This window comes from Vulpes lagopus, chromosome 1 (assembly GCF_018345385.1).
Source record: "Vulpes lagopus strain Blue_001 chromosome 1, ASM1834538v1, whole genome shotgun sequence".
Taxonomy (NCBI): domain Eukaryota; kingdom Metazoa; phylum Chordata; class Mammalia; order Carnivora; family Canidae; genus Vulpes; species Vulpes lagopus.
The window spans coordinates 174,329,983-174,348,400 of NC_054824.1; the positions used below are offsets into that span (position 1 = coordinate 174,329,983).

The following is an 18,418-nucleotide window of genomic DNA, read 5'->3' on the forward strand; positions in this document are numbered from 1 at the left end:
GACTTCCTTCTTTTTATGGCTGAATAATATTCTGGTATATGAGTGGATTATATATAGATATCTCACATTTTCTTTTCATTCATCTGTTGATAGACACATTGTTGTTTTCACATCTTGGTTATTATAAATAACGCTAAAATGAACCTGGGGCACAGATATCTCTTCAAGATAGTGATTTCATTTTCTTCTGATATATATCCAAAATAGAATTGATGAATCTTATGGTAGTTTATTTTTAAGTCGTTTTTTCTTTTCTTTTTTTTTTTTTTTTTAAGAAATCTCTGTACTGTTTTCCATAATGGTCATTACCATTTATATTTCCACCAGGAAATGTATTCCACCAAGAAATGTATTCCCTTTTCTTTATATCCTGGCTAGCACTTGTTATTTGTTGTCTTTTTGATAACAGCCATTCTGATCCATGTGAGGTGATGTTGCTTTGTGGTTTTGATTTGCATTTCCCTGATGATTAGTATGATAAACGTGGAAGATCTTTCCATGTACCTGTTGGCCATTTGTAAATATTCCTTGGGAAAATATCTATCCAGGTCCTTTAACCATTTTTAATTGGCTAATTTGGGTTTTGTTTGTTTGTTTGTTGGATTTTGTATTGAGTTTGACGTTCCTATATATTTTGGACATTAACGTCTTACCAGATACATGGTTTACCAATATTTTCTTCCATTCCATAGATTGCCTTTTCATTTTTTTTTATTACGTCTTTGACTGTGCCAAAGATTTTTAGTCTGATGTAGTATCACTTGTTTATTTTTGCTTTTGTTACTTGTGCTTTTGGTGCCAAATCCAAAAAAAAAAAAAAAAAAAAGAATCATTGCTACTGCCATTGTCAAGGAGCTTACCCCTCTATGTTTTTTTCTAGAACCTTTAGTTTCAGGTCTTACATTTAAGTTTTAATCCATCTCTAGTTACTTTTTGTGAGTAGTGTAAGATAAGGGTCTAGTTCATTCTTCTGCATGTGACTATCTAGTTTTCCCAACTCCATTTATTGAAGAGACTTTCTTTTCTCCATTGAGTAGTATTAGCTCCTTTGTCAAATACTAGTTGATTATATATGCATGGGTTTACTTCTGAGTCCTAAATTCTGTTCCAGTGGTCTATGTATATGTTTTTATGCCTATTTATTTTTATTACCCTAGCTTTGTGATATAATTTGAAATCAGGAAGTGTGATACGTTCAGCTTAGTTCTCTTTCTCAAGATTGCTTTGGTTATTTAGGGTCTCTCATGTTTCCATATCAATTTTAGGACTTTCTTTTTCTATTTCCATAAATAATGCCATCCAAATCTTAACGGGGGTTGCACTGAATCTGTAGATCACTACGACTTGTATGGACATTTTAACAATGTTTTAGATCTTCTAATCCATGAATACAGAATATCTTTTCATTTATTTGTGTTTTCTTTAGTTTCTTTCATCTATGTTTTATAGTTTGAAAGAATGCAGATATTTTACCTCCTTGGTTAAATTTATTCCTAAGATACTATTTTTTTTAATGCTATTCTACATGCTGAGGTGGGGAGATGGTGTCTTTATTTCATTTTAAAATAGTTCCTTGTTAGTGTATAGAAATGCAACTGATTTTTGTATGTTGATCTTGTTGATTAGAAAGGGAAATGAGAGCTGCAGATAGGCAAATAAGAGATATCCAAAGAGAAAAAGAGAAAAAGAAAGAATGAAATAATCTGTGAAAGATGCTGCCAAGAAGGGCCAGAAGGATGTCTGTGTGGTTCTGGCTAATGAGAGGATAGGTCAAGGAAGGCTGTGAGCAGGCTTTATGCATCCAAAGCTCACATGAACTCTGTGCTTGTACAGATAAGAACCAGCTGGTGGTTTGAAAGTGGCTGAATCTTTCCTTGCAAAAGAGCACAGAAGTGACAAAGGCCATTCAGAGTCTTGTGAAGATCTCATCAATCCAGGGCATCAGACAGGAATGTCCAAAGAGATTATGATAGCTGGTATCATGGAAGAGACAGAAGAGGACACTTTTGAAAGCATGGATGATCTGGAAGAAATGGTAGAAGCAGCAGACATGGAATTGATAAAATTTTGTTTGAAATTACAGCAAGAGCCTTTGGCAAAACAGCTAGTAATGTGACCAATATACTTCTGGAGATCAAACCTCCAGGAGGAATAGCCACCTCAGAAGATAAGGGGTAAGAAGAGGCCTTGGGGGCCATGCAGTCCTAGCTTGCCATGCCCCACAGTGTGGGTCTGCCCATCAGGCTCTACATGGCCCACCTGTCAGATCACATACACTCCTCTGACAGCCAGGTTTTTTTTTTAAGATTTTATGTATTTATTCATGAGAGACACAGAGAGAGAGAGAGGCAGAGACACAGGCAGAGGGAGAAGCAAGCTCCATGCAGGGAGCCCGATGTGGGACTTGATCCCAGAACTCCAGGATCATGCCCCAAGCCAAAGGCAGACAGACACACCCAACCACTGAGCCACCCAGGCATCCCTGACAGCCACCTTTTTATGTGTTTCCTACATTACACTCTGTGATGAAGCATTGGATTCTGAGGAGGTTCTTTGCTAAGATCTCTTCATTCTCTGTACAGGTTTTGGGATCTCAATGGGATTGTTCTTATAAGAGGTGATAATAATATAATATAATTATATAATAATATAAGAGGTGATAATAAATGCATCATTTTCAGGAGTATAAACAGAATTTTTTTTTTTTTTAGGAGAAAGGCAGAGAAATCTGTCTTCTCTCAAAGCACTTCTTTTTGTTGATGGTTTCTTTTTTAAATTTAATTTTATTTAAATTCAGATAATTAACATATAGTGTTTTATTAGTTTTAGAGTTCAGTGATTCATCAGTTGTATCTAACACTCAGTACTCATTATATCACATGCCCTCCTTCATGCCCATCACCTAGTTACCCCATCCCCTACTCCTCTCCTCTCCAGCAACCCTCAGTTTATTTTCCAAGAGTTAAGTGTCTCTTATTCATCTTATTTTATTTTTCCCTCCCTTCCCCTATGATCCTCTGTTTTGTTTCTTAAATTCCACATATGATCGAAATCATATGATTGTCTTTCTCTGATCCACTTATTTTACTTAGCGTAATACCCTTTAGTCCCATCCATATCATTGAAAATGATAAGATTTCTTTTTTTTTTTCTGATAGCTGAGTAATATTCTGTTGTATATATATTCCACATCTTTTTTTAATCCATTCATCTGTCATCTGGGCTCTTTCCATAGTTGGACTATCATGGATATTGCTGCTATAAACATAGGGGTGCAGGTCCCCCTTCAGATCACATTTGTATCTTTAGGGTATTTACCTATATTTCTGTATTTTAACTTCTTGAGGAACCTCCATACTGTTTTCCAGAGTGGCCACACCAGCTTGCATTTCCACCAGCAGTGTAAGAGGGTTCCCCTTTCTCAGCATCCTTGCCAACATTTGTTGTTTCCTGACTTCTTAATTTTAGCCGTTTTGACTGGTGTGAGGTGGTATCTCACTGTGGTTTTGATTTGTATTTTCCTGATGCCAAGTGATGTTGAGCATTTTTTTTATGTGTCTGTTGGCCATTGTATCTCAAAGCACTTCTGAGAATAGGGTTGATGGCCTGAATGATGAGGACTGTGTACATTTTTTGTTGTTTGTAAAACACTATATAAATAGATTTTAATAAATTTCTGCTTTAACTCAGAAAAAAGTTTTAGAGTTTTTTATATATAAGATCATGTCATGTGCAAAGAGAGACAATTTTACTTCTTCCTTTCTGTTGAATGCTTTTTATTTCTTTTCTGCCCAATTGTTCTGGCCATCACCTTAATACCAAAGGTAGATAAGTCCTCTGGCTAGGACTTCCAGTACTGTGTTGAATAGGAGTGGGCACCCTTGTCCTCTTTCTGATCTTAGAGGATAAACTTTCAACCTTTCACCATTGAGTAGCTGTGGGCTTGTTATATATGAACTTCATTATGTTGAGGTATGTTCCTTCCATACCTAATTTGTTAATAGTTTTTATCATGAAAGGATGTTGAATTTTTTAAATGATCCCCCCATCTATTGAGATGATTATCTTAATTTTATTTTTTATTCTATTAATGTGATATATCACATTAATATGTTGCATATTATGTTTGCATATGTTGAACCATTCTTGCTGGAATGTGTGTGATCCTTTCAGTATGCTGTTGAATTCTGTTTACTTGTATTTTGTTGAGAGTCTTTGCATCTATATTCACCAGGGATATTGGCCTATAGTTTTTCTTCCTTGTATTGTCCTTATCTGGTTTTGGTATCAAGATACTGTAAGTAGCACCAATGGAACAAATTTGAGAGAGTTCCTGGTCTTTAGTTTTTTGGAGAGTTCGAGGACTGGTGTTAATCTTCTTTAAATGTTAGGTAGAATTCACTAGTGAAATAATCTGGTTTTAGCTTTTCTTGGAGATTTTAAATTACTGTTTCAATCTCCTCACGTATTATTGAGTGTAAAGATTTTCTATTTCTTTATGATTTAGTTACACCAGTTGTATATTTCTAGTGATATATCTATTCTAGGTGATCCAATTTGTGGCATAAATTGTTCATAGTAGTCTATTAGGATCCTTCGTATTTCTGTGGTATCAGTTGCAATTTTATTTGAACTCGCTCTCTTTTTCTTGGTTAGTCTAACTAAATATTTGTCAACTTTATCTTTTCAGAGAACTATTAGGTTAAAAAGATCTTTTCTTTTGTTTTCCTATGCTCTATTTCATTTGTTCCTTCTCTAATCCTTATAATTTTCTTTCTTCTGCTTACTTTGGGCCTAGTTTTTTTTTTTTTCTTTTTCTAGTTCCTCATAATGTTATATTGTTTCTTGAGAACTATATTTTCTTAGTGTATGCATTTATAGCTATAAATTCTCTTAGAATTGTTTTATCTGCATCCCCCAACTTTATAATATGTTGGATTTCCATTTTTGTTTGTCTCGAGATATAGTTTGATTTCCCTTTTGATTTTTTCTTTGACTCATTGGTTGTTCAAGAGTGTGTTGTTTAATCTAACTGAATTAAACACTTTTTCTTTGTGCCCATGAGATAAATAAATGGTGAATGTCACTCTCAGAATACTTGCTATGCTGTATGTGTATGTGTTGTATGGATATATTTCTCTATGTGTGCTTGGAGCAAAGAGTCTGTGTTATTAATCTTTATGTTGCCAATGGTTTCACAATGCTTAAAAATGGGTTCTGGATGGCCATATTGGTTTTTGGATAAAGAAATAAATGAAAGAGTATAATAAGTTTGTTATTACAGGGAGGCCAATAGATTTGAAAACAAATACGTTCATTTAAGGCATTGTAAGAAGTCCACATAGGAGTGCAAAAAAAGAAAGATGATCAGTTTTAAGTGACAGGGTGGTGGCATGAAAAAGATTCAAAGGGTAGGTGATTTTTGAGATCATTTTAAAAAGATAAAATAAGGCTTGACAGGGATAAGGGAGGAGGTATTAGATGCATTATAGGTAGATAAAAAGGCTGAGCAGAGATCTGAATCATAGTGGCATGGAACAGTATTGTGAATGGCAGAGAAGTTTGCTGTGATGAGAACAAAAGGGCTGCAGAGAAATTTGGTGAGAGAAAAGTCTAGAGAAGAATATCTGTATGCCATGCTAAGGAGTTTGGACTTTATCTCAAGGGCAATGGAAGTCTGTGAGAGGCTTTTTAAGCACAAGTGATTGATTGATTGATTGATTGATTGATTGATTGATTTAACTTTGATTTGCCAACATAGAGTATAACACCTAGTGCTCATCCTGTCAAGTGCCCCCTCAGTGCCTGTCACCCAGTCACTCCACCACCCCCCCCCCGCCACCTCCCCTTCTATTACCCCTTGTTCATTTCCCAGAGTTAGGAGTCTCATGTTTTGTACTCTAATTTTTCCCACTCATTTTCTCTTCTTTCCCTTATAATCCCTTTCACTATTTTTTATATTCCCCATATGAGTGAAACCATGTAATGATTGTCCTTCTCTGATTGACTTACTTCACTAAGCATAATACCCTCTAGTTCCATCCACATTGAAGCAAATGGTGGGTATTTGTCGTTTGTAATGACTGAGTAATATTCCATTGTATATATACACCACATCTTCTTTATTCAGTCACCTTTTGATGGACACTGAGGCCCCTTCCACAGTTTGGCTACTGTGGACGTTGCTGCTTTAAACATTGGGGTGCAGGTGCCTTGGCTTTTCACTACATCTGTATCTTTGGGGTAAACCCCCAGTAGTGCAATTGCTGGATCGTAGGGTAGCTCTATTTTTAACTCTTTGAGGAAACTCCACACAGTTTTCCAGAGTGGCTGCACCAGTTCACATTCCTACCAACAGTACAAGAAGGTTCCCCTTTCTCCACATCTTCTCCAACATTTGATGTTTCCTTCCTGTCTTGTTAATGTTCACCATTCTCACTGGTGTGAGGTGGTATCTCATTGTGGTTTTGATTTGTATTTCCCTGATGGCAAGTGATGTGGAGCATTTTCTCATGTGCTTGTTGGCCATGTGTATGTCTTCTTTGGTGAGATTTCTGTTCATGCCTTTTGCCCATTTCATGATTGGATTGTTTGTTTCTTTGCTGTTGAGTTTAATAAGTTCTTTATAGATCTTGGATTCTAGCCCTTTATCTGATATGTCATTTGCAAATATCTTCTCCCATTCTTTAGGTTGTCTTTTAGTTTTGTTGACTGTTTCTTTTGCTGTGCAGAAGATTTTTATCTTGATAAGTTCCAATAATTCATTTTTGCTTTTGTTTCCCTTGCTTTCATAGATGTATCTTGCAAGAAGTTACTGTGGCCAAGTTCAAAAAGGGTGTTGCCTGTGTTCTCCTCTAGGATTCTGATGGATTCTTGTCTCACATTTAGATCTTTCATCCATTTTGAGTTTATCTTTGTGTATGGTGTAAGAGAATGGTCTCATTTCATTCCTCTGCATGTGGCTGTCCAATTTTCCCAGCATCATTGATTCATCAACAAGAGAAAAAACAAGAACCATATGATCTTCTCAATAGATGCAGAGAAAGCATTTGACAAAAGACAGCATCCATTCCTGAAGAATTTTTCTTCAGAGTGTAGGGATAGAGGAAACATTCCTCAGCATCTTAAAAGCCATCTGTGAAAAGTCCACAGCAAATATCATTCTCAATGGGGAAAAACTGAGAGCCTTTCCCCTAAGATCAGAAACATGACAGGGATGTCCACTCTCACCACTGTTATTCAACATAGTACTAGAAGTCCTAGCCTCAGCAATCAGACAACAAAAAGAAATAAAAAAGCATTCAAACTGGCAAAGAAGAAGTCAAACTCTCCCTCTTCACAGATGACATGATGCAGTATGTAGAAAACCCAAAAGACTCCACCCCAAGATTGCTAGAACTCATACAGCAATTTAGCAATGTGGCAGGATACAAAATCAATGCCCAGGAATCAGTGGCATTTCTATACACTGACAATGAAACAGAAGACAGAGAAATTAGGGAGTCAATCCCATTTACAATTGCACCCAAAGCATAAGATACCTGGGGATAAACCTAACCAAAGAGGTAAAAGATCTATACCCTAAAAACTACAGAACACTTCTGAAAGAAATTGAGGAAGACACAAAGAGATGGAAAAATATTCCATGCTCATGGATTGGAAGAATTAATATTGTGAAAATGTCAATATTACCCAGGGCAATTTACACATTTAATGCAATCCCTATCAAAATACCATGGGCTTTCTTCAGAGAGTTGGAACAAATCATCTTAAGATTTGTGTGGAATCAGAAAAGACCCCAAATAGCCAGGGGAATATTAAAAAAGAAAACCATAGCTGGGGGCATCACAATGCCAGATTTCAGGTTGTACTAAAAAGCTGTGATCATCAAGACTGTGGTATCGGCACAAAAACAGACACATGCACACCTATCTTGCTGTTCCTTCAATGGAACAGAATAGAGAATCCAGAAGTGGACTCTCAACTCTATGGTCAACTAATATTCGACAAAGGAGGAAAGACTATCCACTGGGAAAAGGACAGTCTATTCAGCACAAGTGATTTAAATAGAACTACATTTTGTTTTGTTTTGTTTTTTTTTTTTTGTGAAGGAGGAGCTCAGTTGATGATTGTGTTCAGGAGTGTTTGACAAGGTTAATATCAGAATAGATGAGTGTTTTAGGGTGAGGGAATAGTGGGAAGAATGTGGAAAATCTGGTGATCAGAAAAAGCTTGGTTCATGAAGCAAAACAAAACAAAAAGCATTCAGAGCAGAGATACTGTACAAGGAGCTCCAAAGAGAAATGATTAGGGTCATGCTGCAGCAGGGAGCACAGAAGAGAGGAGAATGACACAGGGGAACTTAAAGAGAAAAGACAGCGTGTGGCACTGACTGGATATGCAGACAGTAGACGGGGCTCAGGTGACCCCTGGTATGGCTTGGGTAACTTGGGTGGACAGTTATGCCACTTAAGACAATAAAAGAGCAGATCTGGGGAGGGGTTTGATCAGTGGGGTTTTGTACATCCTGTTTGGAGGTGCTTGTGGAATACCAGGTTGAGATGCCTCAGCAGGCAGTATGTAATTTAGGAGTGGGGTTTGAAACAGAAATGACATTGGTGTCAGCAGTGTATAGACCACTAGAAGTTCAGGGAGTGAAAACGATTACCTAGGGGGAATCTCATTCAATGTATTATGAAATAAAAACACTACTAAAAATAAAATCCTGGGTGGAGGGAGGATTTAAGAAACAGGCAGAAGGAACCAGAGAAGGGACTGGTGTATTTTGATATTTCTGCCTGGGAAGGAGAGAGATAGAATAATAGGAAATCAGAGAGATTTAAAACCAAAATGAAGACCTGAAGGAGTTTAGTTTACAAATCAACAAAGGAGAGAGGTGGCAAATGGAGCAGAGATAAATACTTTATCTGAAGAGAGATGATGGAATTGGATGAAAATGGGTAAAGGGGTTGATCCCATACTGAAGGGTAAATGGAGAATCCCATGAAGCTGGAGGAAAGGGAATAAACTGGGGGAGACAATAGGGAAGACTTCAGAATTAGCTATAGATTAAAGAATGGGGGTTTCTATTTACTAACCTGTATTTTCTCAGTAAAGTAAGAGTTAAGTTCACTTGCTGAGAGAAGGAGGGTTGATGATTAGAAAGAAATAAGAAAATTGGAAAAAAGGCAAAAGAGAAACTTTGGAAATTGGGAGAGGACCTGATCAGGTATAAACATACTTGTGGATTGGAGGAGTCCAATGGAATCCCATGTACTTCCTCACTTCCCTGATGGAAAACACATTTCTGTCAGAAAAAGGATAGAAATTTCCAGAGCACATGAAATCTTCTAAATAACTGGTGAAACAGAAACTATGTATTCTATCTTAATAAAGTATAAAAAGCCACAAAGGGTTTATATCAAAATGAAAAAGAAAAGCCAAACAAAGTAACGATTGGGCTATGTTGGGATTGGGATCACTAGTGTCCAAAGATCAAGGATGAGAGACACAACTAGCATAAAAATCATTGTTATGGCACACTCCCCCCTAACTAACAGACAAAAAAAAAAAAACAAATAAATAAAAACTACTCCAAGCCTAAGAGTAGATAGATAGATGCTGGTAGCAAGATAGGTTTGCAGGCTATAACTTTGGGGTGACACAAATTTAAACAGTTTTGAGTGCTTAGCAACTCGGCCCTAAGAGCAGTGTCAGATGGTAGATGGCCAATCTGACCCAATGCTGAGGGCTTTTGTATCCTATGCAGCAGAAGGACAGAGCAGAGGGTCCTTCCCTGGAGAAGCAGCTGAGTCCTAAGTGGAAGGCCAGTGTCCAATTAAAAAGAGCATTGGATCAAAAGCTTCAGCCTCCTGTCCCAGTAAAACAGACAATGTTCTGGTCAGTCTAATCAAAACAAAAAGATATAAATTAAACATTAATCATAAATTTAAAAAGCTGTTCACAATCGAGCAATAGAAATGTTCTATCTTGATATGATCTAAAATTTCTCTCTGAGACAAACAGCCAATATGATATTTAAAAGTAAAGTAGCAGGAATATTTTTTTTAAAGAGCATTCTTACTAAAGGTAAGAGCAAGATAAAAGATGACATCACAGTTATTCACTTTACACTCTTCTGAAGTTATAGCCAATGAAGAAGGGCAGAAAAGAGAAATAAGAAATATAATTGTTGGAGAAGAAAGAAAAATTATTATTGACAGACAATATGATTGTCTACCTAGAAAACCCATGAGACTAAACTGAAAAATTATTTGAACTAGTTAGGAGTTTAGAAACATGGTTAGTTATAAAATTAATATATAAAATGTTTACTACATGCCAGAATTTTAGCAATTAAAAAGCATAATAAAAGAATTCCTGCTCACTGGAGTACTTAATTTAAAATATCTAGGAATAAATTTACTAAAAGTTCTGCAGAAGCTACATGACAAACAATTGGAAAATTTTACTGAAGGACATTAAAAAGAAAACCGAAATAAGTTGACTGACACTGCTGCTGTATTCATCAATGGTGGAAAATGGCAGTATAAAAATATTGTTAGTCCCCAAACATGTGTATTAATTTAATGTGATTTATATACAAATCCCCGACTGTTTTATGAAACTAGTTAAAATTATTATGATTTTACCTACACATGTGAGCTTATTCTCATAAAAGTCAAGAAAAAAACTGAAAAAAAGAAGAAATTTGTACCGTCAGAGAGCTATAAATTATTATAAATGTACATTGGTACATCATCTAGATGTATAGAACCAATATAGAACCAAAAATAAACCCTCGTATAATGAAGAACTTAGACTATGGTAATGTTGAAATTTAAGTTGGTAGAAAAAAAAAAGGATTGATTATCCATTATGTGGAGCTACAGTAAATGGTTAGCTATTAAAATCACATGCTCTACTAGACCAGTGTAAGTGCCTGTCTGGATTTGCCAGGCTCCACCAGCCTCCAGAGCACGGCCTCCATTGCTCCTATCTGTCACACAGGATGTACAGCAGCTCCAACACCCAAGCTGGACACAGCTGATTCCATGGAATCCACCCTTCCCTAGCAGTACTAGGGTAAAACACCTCAGAAGCACAAACTTTTTCCTTAAAAGAAAGGATACAGAGAATTGACAGATCACTTCCTCCCTCCTCATCCTCTCTCTGCTCCATTGGACTCAGGCACTGGCTCTGTCAGCCTGTCTGCTGACACCCTGCATGACTGAGCAGTGGCTGTGTGTTCCTGTGAAGCCATTGCCAAGCCCGGCAATAATGCACCACCTTTGATTTTCTTTCCCGCTGCCCTTCCTCATTTTCCCTTCCTTTCCCTTCCCTCACTCTTGATACCTTGGGATCCCTCTCCCCCAAAACTCTTACCATGTAAGCTTTTCCTCAGGTTCTGCTTTCCAAGGAACAAGGGCTAAGACACGGTCTTTCTTTGCACTGTATGCTAAAATACATCATAGATCTATGAGAACATTACAGTGTAAAAACAATGCATAAAATATGAAAAAGAAAATATTAGTTTGTCTATAAATGTGTATGTTAATGAGGTGTGAAGAATATATCATTTAAAAATTTTATGTATTTATGTATTTATTTATTTATTTATTTATTTGAGACCCACAGAGAGAGGCAGAGACATAGGCAGAGGGAGAAGCAGGCTCCCTTGGGGACCTCTATGTAGGACTTGATCGCAGGATGCTAGGATCGTGACCTGAGCCGAAGGCAGATGCTCAACCACTCAGCCATCCATGTGCCCCTGGAAAATCTTTTTAATGCAAAAATTTGATAGGTTTAACTTTCCAAATTTTAAAAATCTACAGATTAGAAATATCATAAACAAAATTAAATAACAAGAAACAAAAAATATGTGGAATACCTTTGGTTGAAATAGATTAACATACTATATTGGTGTAGGCTTATATATAAAGAGTTTTCATAAATCAATAAAACATGTCTCATTAGAAAAATAGACTAAGGTTTGAACAAGTGATTCACAAAAAAGAAACACAAATGATCCAAAAACATGAAAAAAATATTCAGGCTTACTAAAACCTAGGAAATACAAATGAAAACAACAATGATTTGTCTGAGAAGATTTGTTAAGATTAAAACCAAAGATAGGGTCACAAATCAGAGACGGTGCATCTGTACTTTTGCAAACTACTGGGAGGTCTGTAAATTGCTACATTCTTTCTGGCAATATGTATCAAAAGTTTAAAAAATGTTCTTATCCTTTAAGCCAATAAATCCACATATAAAAATTTATGCTAAGGAAATAACCAGAGATCTAAGACTTATATGGAAGTACATTCTAAGCCACAATTATAATAAACAACTGGAATCAAGATAAATACCAAAGAAAGGAACTATCTAAATACGTTTTTGTGTATTAATAAGATGGGATTCTCTGCACCTACTTCAAATTATAGTTTTGAAAATATGGAAAGTTATGGGAAAATGTTCTCAATATAGGCTGGAATATAAAAAATGCTTATAAAACTAGTGCAAAATAAACTTTTATTTAAAAAGAAAAAAAGGGTTTACACAATATGTACAACTCTTTTCTCTCCTTTCACATCTTCTCCAAGACAAAACTTAACTAAACTCAACAAAAATTAGAAGCACAAACATTAAAAAAATTAATGGCAAATCACTCAGTGGTTTTATTTTTCTAGAATAGTTTTTGCTCTCATAACTGGAAGATATTATTTTAAAATGATTTTGGACCATAGACCTAAATGTGAAAGATGATATAAAAATGCTAGAATAAACATAAAATCAAACTTTTGGGACCTTGCAGCAGGCAAAGATTCCTTAGGATATAAAAAGCTCAAACCATTAAAGAAAAAAAAAGGTGACAATTAGACTTTATCAAAATTTAAAATTTTGCTTTCAAAAGATATTATTAAGAAATGAAAAAGCAAGCCAGATGAAACATATTTTCAATACATCTATTTAACAAAGAAATTGAATCGAGATTATATGAAAAATCCTTATAACTCAAGAAGAAGAAAACTTGACTTTGAAAATAGACAAAAGATTTGAACATGTGCTTTACAAAAGAAGATCTGCAAATGGCTAATAAGCACATGAAAAGATGGTCAAAATCATTTAGTTATCAAGGAAATACAAATTGAAACCACAATGAGACTTCACTACATAGTTGAAATTTAAATGGCTAATAATACTGAATTGTCAGCACAAGGATGTGGAACAACCAGAGCTCTCACATATTGCTGTGGGGATGTAAAATGGTGCCACTACTTTGGAAAGCTGTTATTTTCTTTAAAAGTTAAACATATTCCTATCATACCACCAGCTGTTCTCTTCCTAGGTATTTACCCCAAAGAAATAAAAACATATGCACACACAAAATATTGTGCACAATGTTCATGACCATGTATTTGAAATAGCGTCAAACTGTAAATAATATGTGTTCATCAACAGGTGAATAAATACGCAATAAGTACACTTATACAATTGATTATTACTCAGCAATAATAAAGTGAATTGCTGATATATAAAGATATATATATATATATATATATATGGATGAATGATACCAATATGAATGAATCTCAAAGTAATTTAACTAAATGAAAGAAATCAGATTCAAAAGACCACATACCATAATCACACCATGTGTGATTATATTTATATAATATACTGAAGGATGCAAATTGGTCCAAATTGTCAAGAAACATCAGTAGCTGCCTATAACCAGGAGTAGAGGGAGGGATGGAGGGTTAAGAGACACAAGGTAATTTCGGAGGGGGGGGGGCGGATTATGGAAGTGTTCTACTTTTATTTTTTTATTTTTTAAAAATATTTATTTATTCATGAGAGACACACACACAGAGAGAGAGAGAGGCAGAGACACAGGCAGAAGAAGAAGAAGGCTCCACACAGGGAGCCTGACGTGGGACTCGATCCCAGGACTCCAGGATCATGCCCTGGGCCAAAGGTGGGCGCTACACCACTGAGCCACCCAGGAATCCCCCATGAAAGTGTTCTATATCTTGAAGATATAGACATTTGTCAAAAATCACTGAATTGTACACTTTAAATGGATACAGTTAATATATAATTATGTAAAAAGAAAGTTAATTAAGAATTTTTTTTCTTCATGTGTTCCTTGCTGGATGAAATCTATCAAATCTTGATTACTCCTTTGCTTATTGTCTTTTCTTCCATTTAATTTATATTATTATAATATACTTAGAGACAACTATAATTGCTTCTGTGTGTATATATGAGAGAGACAGGGAGAGAGAAGGGTGAAACTGAGGAAGAAGAAATTGAAGATTCCAAAATGCTAGAGGATTTTGAAGAAATCCCAGAAGCATAGAATCCAAAATCCATGTGGAGGTATGGGAGCTGGAGTCGGGGCGGGGGGGAGGGGTGGATCTGAGGTAGACGCATGAGAGTCAGAAGTAGCCATGTCCTATGACCTCAGATGTTCTACAACTTGAAGTAACATGAGAGTCCTAAATGTGCAGGTAGTTGGGGAGAAGGGGGGTGTACTATAGAAGTCACTGAGAGATAAATAAAGGGTTCAGATGGAACAGGAGGGGGTCAAGGGATGAGCAGGAAATTCCTGACCAAAAGGAGCCCTCTCCATGTTCTTAGGGGGTGTTCAAGCCGTGTCTTCTAGGATCTACTTGAAGGACAGCATGCCGCTGACCACTGCTTATCATCCCCACTTCTATTGCTCACCAAAATCTCACAAACTTTTGGCAAATGTCTAGATTTTCACTGTGGAGAAATTAGAAAATGGAGCTGCTTCTGCCCTGATTATCGATAGATCTTTGTCTGGCTTTCTCAAGCATCACTGATGAAATTGTGATACTCATGATGGAGGTCCACCTCCAGGAAGCAACAACCCCGGTCTTCTCTTACTGAAGGATTATGTTATTTTGCCTATAATATGTCCATTAAAGAGCCTTTGCTTTTTACTGGCATGGTCAAAATGTAGCAACAACCCTGGTCTTCTCTTACTGAAGGATTATGTTATTTTGCCTATAATATGTCCGTTAAAGAGCCTTTGCTTTTTACTGGCATGGTCAAAATGTAGTCCTGCTAAGGAGAATTCTTTGTGCCTACTAAGTGGATTGTGAAGTTGGAACAGTGACTGAGAAGAGCCATGCCAAATAAATTTTATTTTAATGATTTCGGTCTGTATCATCAGTCTTAGATAATTGTACTGCAGCAGACATGACTTTCTTCCAGAGGCAGACTGTTAGAATGCATGACATAATAATGCCATGATCAATCTGACCTAGCCCTCACCAAGGGCAAAGAGGTACAGGTTCACAGGCTCCTATCACTACTGTTGAATGATACATCAACACGGTGTTTGCAGGTGGTCTATCAATCCCAAAATATATTGTTAAAAATAACACCCAATGAAAACAAACATTTGGATCCTTGGGCTCCTATAAAGAAGGCAATTAACAGATTATAAATGGTATAGACTTCTGATGTTTTGATTTGGGGCTTTGGAATTTGAACTTAGGTTGCTGAATCATCATTGCATCCTTATTGAGACTATAACAAAATTCCCCTCCCACCTTATCCTTACTTCTATTTTTTTTAAACCAGGTAGAAAATGTATATATGGTACTTTCCAAATATTAGTATCTGATCTCTCTGTGATTAATTGCGCACTTGATTAACCTTAATTGCCAAGATAGCAAGAAAGCGCTCTCTTAACTATTTTTTGATGTTTTGTGTTTGATCATGGTTATGGAACAACTAAAAAATATTGGTTTCAGGAGAGAATAATTAGCCAATTAATTAATTGAGGTCTGTTTATATTTTTATTTTCAAGGCATTTATTGGTCTTGACTAAAATAATTCCATTTTCATTCAAGTCATTAAAGCCCATAAAGGGGCAGTGAGGCTATTAAGTTGAGGCATAGTGTGTAGCTGGGAGAGCATGGAGTCGGGCAGAACTAGCTCCATTTTTAAAGCTAAAAATGGTATTGAAAATTCCAAAATACTAAGGATTATTACGTGGAGAGAAATATACCCAGGGCTTCTAGAGGCATAGGATCCAGGAACCAATTGCGCCTGAAAAACTGTTCTGAGGGTTTTTGTATGTATTGCATTTAATCCTTAACAACAGCTCCCTGAGGTAGGTCTTATTATTGTCCCTATTTTTCAGAGGCATAGTGAGATTAAGTAATATGTGCATATTCACAGAGCAAGTAATCAGGTAAATAAGGATTTTAATCCCTATGATGTGGGCTGCTATTCTTATTGGTGTATTATAATTAGGATAGCAAAAGTAGCTGGCATGATGTCCTTCGTGTAATAGGTGCTTAATAGGTGCAGAAATATGTTAGGTAGTATTAATTTATTTTGATTTCATAGTAAGACAAAGCCAACTGATGTTTACAGATTTCAAGGTCTCAAGCCAATAGGAGGTGGTAACCCTTAAACACAGTAAAGACAAGAAACTGAAAGACATGCTTTGTTCTTCCCCGCTGTCTTCGGCATGGTTGATAGAGGACCCCTACTCTGTAACCGGAGTTGCACCAGAGTGTGTGGTGATGAGGTAGGGAGGAGAGTAGCCTGCTCCCATTGGTCACATAGAGGTGGAACCTCAGTTCTTTAGTTTGCCCCTGCAATTTTAAAACAACCAGTTAAACCAGTCGTTTTGGAGTGGAAGTGGACAGATTCATACCTATTAGGCAACACATGGCAAAAAGCAACCACATCACTTGGCTGATGGCTTTCAGTCAAGGCGCCCCAAATTAAGAAAGCCACTGAACTGGCTATTTACTTACTTTGAGACCCTAAACTCCCAGCTATTTTGTTAAAGGAGTATAACCTAAGGACAGGAGTATAATGTAAGGCCGAGGCTTGGCCCATTAATTTTCCTGTGTTACTGGGGAGAGTGGGGTGGTGGAATGGGGTGTGGTGTGTGGCAGTGAGTAAGGTGCACAACTGACTTGATACTTTTTGTTTTTGTCAAGGTACACCTCGCTGAACTAATCTCTAAAGAACCGTACTTAGTAGTGTATTTACTTAAAAACTAGCAGATTTATAGCTTCCATTCATATAACAATGAAAGATTTTTAGCCGTTCTTTTATTTGAATGTGATACCTTATATGCCGTCATTACATACATAAGGTCTGTGATATTTAAGTAGATTTTTATTTAAATTTCATTTTGCTTTTTAGCGATTTTTGTCTCTTGTTTTTACCTTTGAAAGGGCCGTATCAGGGCTTACACAGTTAATAAAAGCGAACTAAAGCAAATAATCACCTTCTAATACTTCTTTCAGCATATTCTAATTTTTTAATGGAGAAAATGCATTCTTAAATTAAATATGCATAATAAGGAATACTAATAATAAGAATAAAGTGGAATATGTGAGAATGAATCTAGTGTTGTAAGCAAATGCATTTGATTTGCTAAGGATAAAAGCTGGCTCAAATCAGTAAGAATCCGTGCAAAAAAGAAAAGCCTCATAATGTTCATAAATTGTCCATAATTGTATGGATTTTAAATATAAAAGTTGGCAGTGGCAAAAGCTAAAAGCCATTAGGAAATATACCATTGTGCCGTGCACTAGGAGCAGTAAGTCACAATCGTATGAAAAAAAATCCCTAGCTAGAGTTTTCTAAAATTTTGATAACCACACTTGAAACTTATCTTGATGTTTACTACAATGCATGCATTGTTCAGCATGGCATGGCCTAGTGCATATATGAATCATATTTGAAAAGAGCTACTAATTAACATGAATAGTCTTCTTCTGTGAAGGTCGTTTATTGCAAAGTTCTATTTTTTTTTCAGCTGAATATTGCTAGAGGAGCCCTCAACAACAGCCATTAGTTTAAGAGACTAGTCTGTTTTCTGCCTGGCATTGAGTTATAGTTTTAAAGAGTCTTTTTCTCCTGTGAAGAAGCCATAAAAATAATATTTAAAAATGAGAAAGAAGAAAAGAAAAAAAAGAGAGAGAAGAGAGATCTTTCTCTTCTTGAGCAGTACATCCACTCATGAAGTTTTATCCTGTCATCAACTGTGTTCCCTCATAAACTTCTTGTTATTAAGTATTTAAGACTTATTTGTTTAAATTATTAGACTTCAAAAGGGATTGATCAGGAGTTTTTCTTTGAAAACCTTCTAAGGATTCACTGGGAATGTCCCTGAGATTTTTGCCACAGAAGTAAAAGTGCTTTGGGGTTAGGTTCTACTACTTTGCACTGAAGGAACTTCCAGAACCTTCCACGGTTTCAATTTGGGATGCGTAGGTTTTTTTGGCTTAGATGTTTTAAGGAACTCAGCCAGGATGAAGGGATTTCTAAGGACTGTTGGGAAACAATATTACTCTGTGCTAAAAACCTCTCTTAGCTAAAGATCTTCAGTCAGAGTTTTGTCTCCATTTGTCAT

The 18,418-nt window shown here is 36.2% G+C and overlaps 1 protein-coding gene and 1 pseudogene across 27 annotated transcripts in view; both read left to right on the forward strand.

Moving 5' to 3' along the window:
- LOC121491656 overlaps nucleotides 1-18,418 on the forward strand; it is a 202,647-nt gene that overhangs the window by 150,673 nt on the left and 33,556 nt on the right. The window lies entirely within an intron of this gene.
- The window catches only part of LOC121473001, a 29,892-nt pseudogene that overhangs the window by 2,623 nt on the left and 8,851 nt on the right, over nucleotides 1-18,418 (forward strand).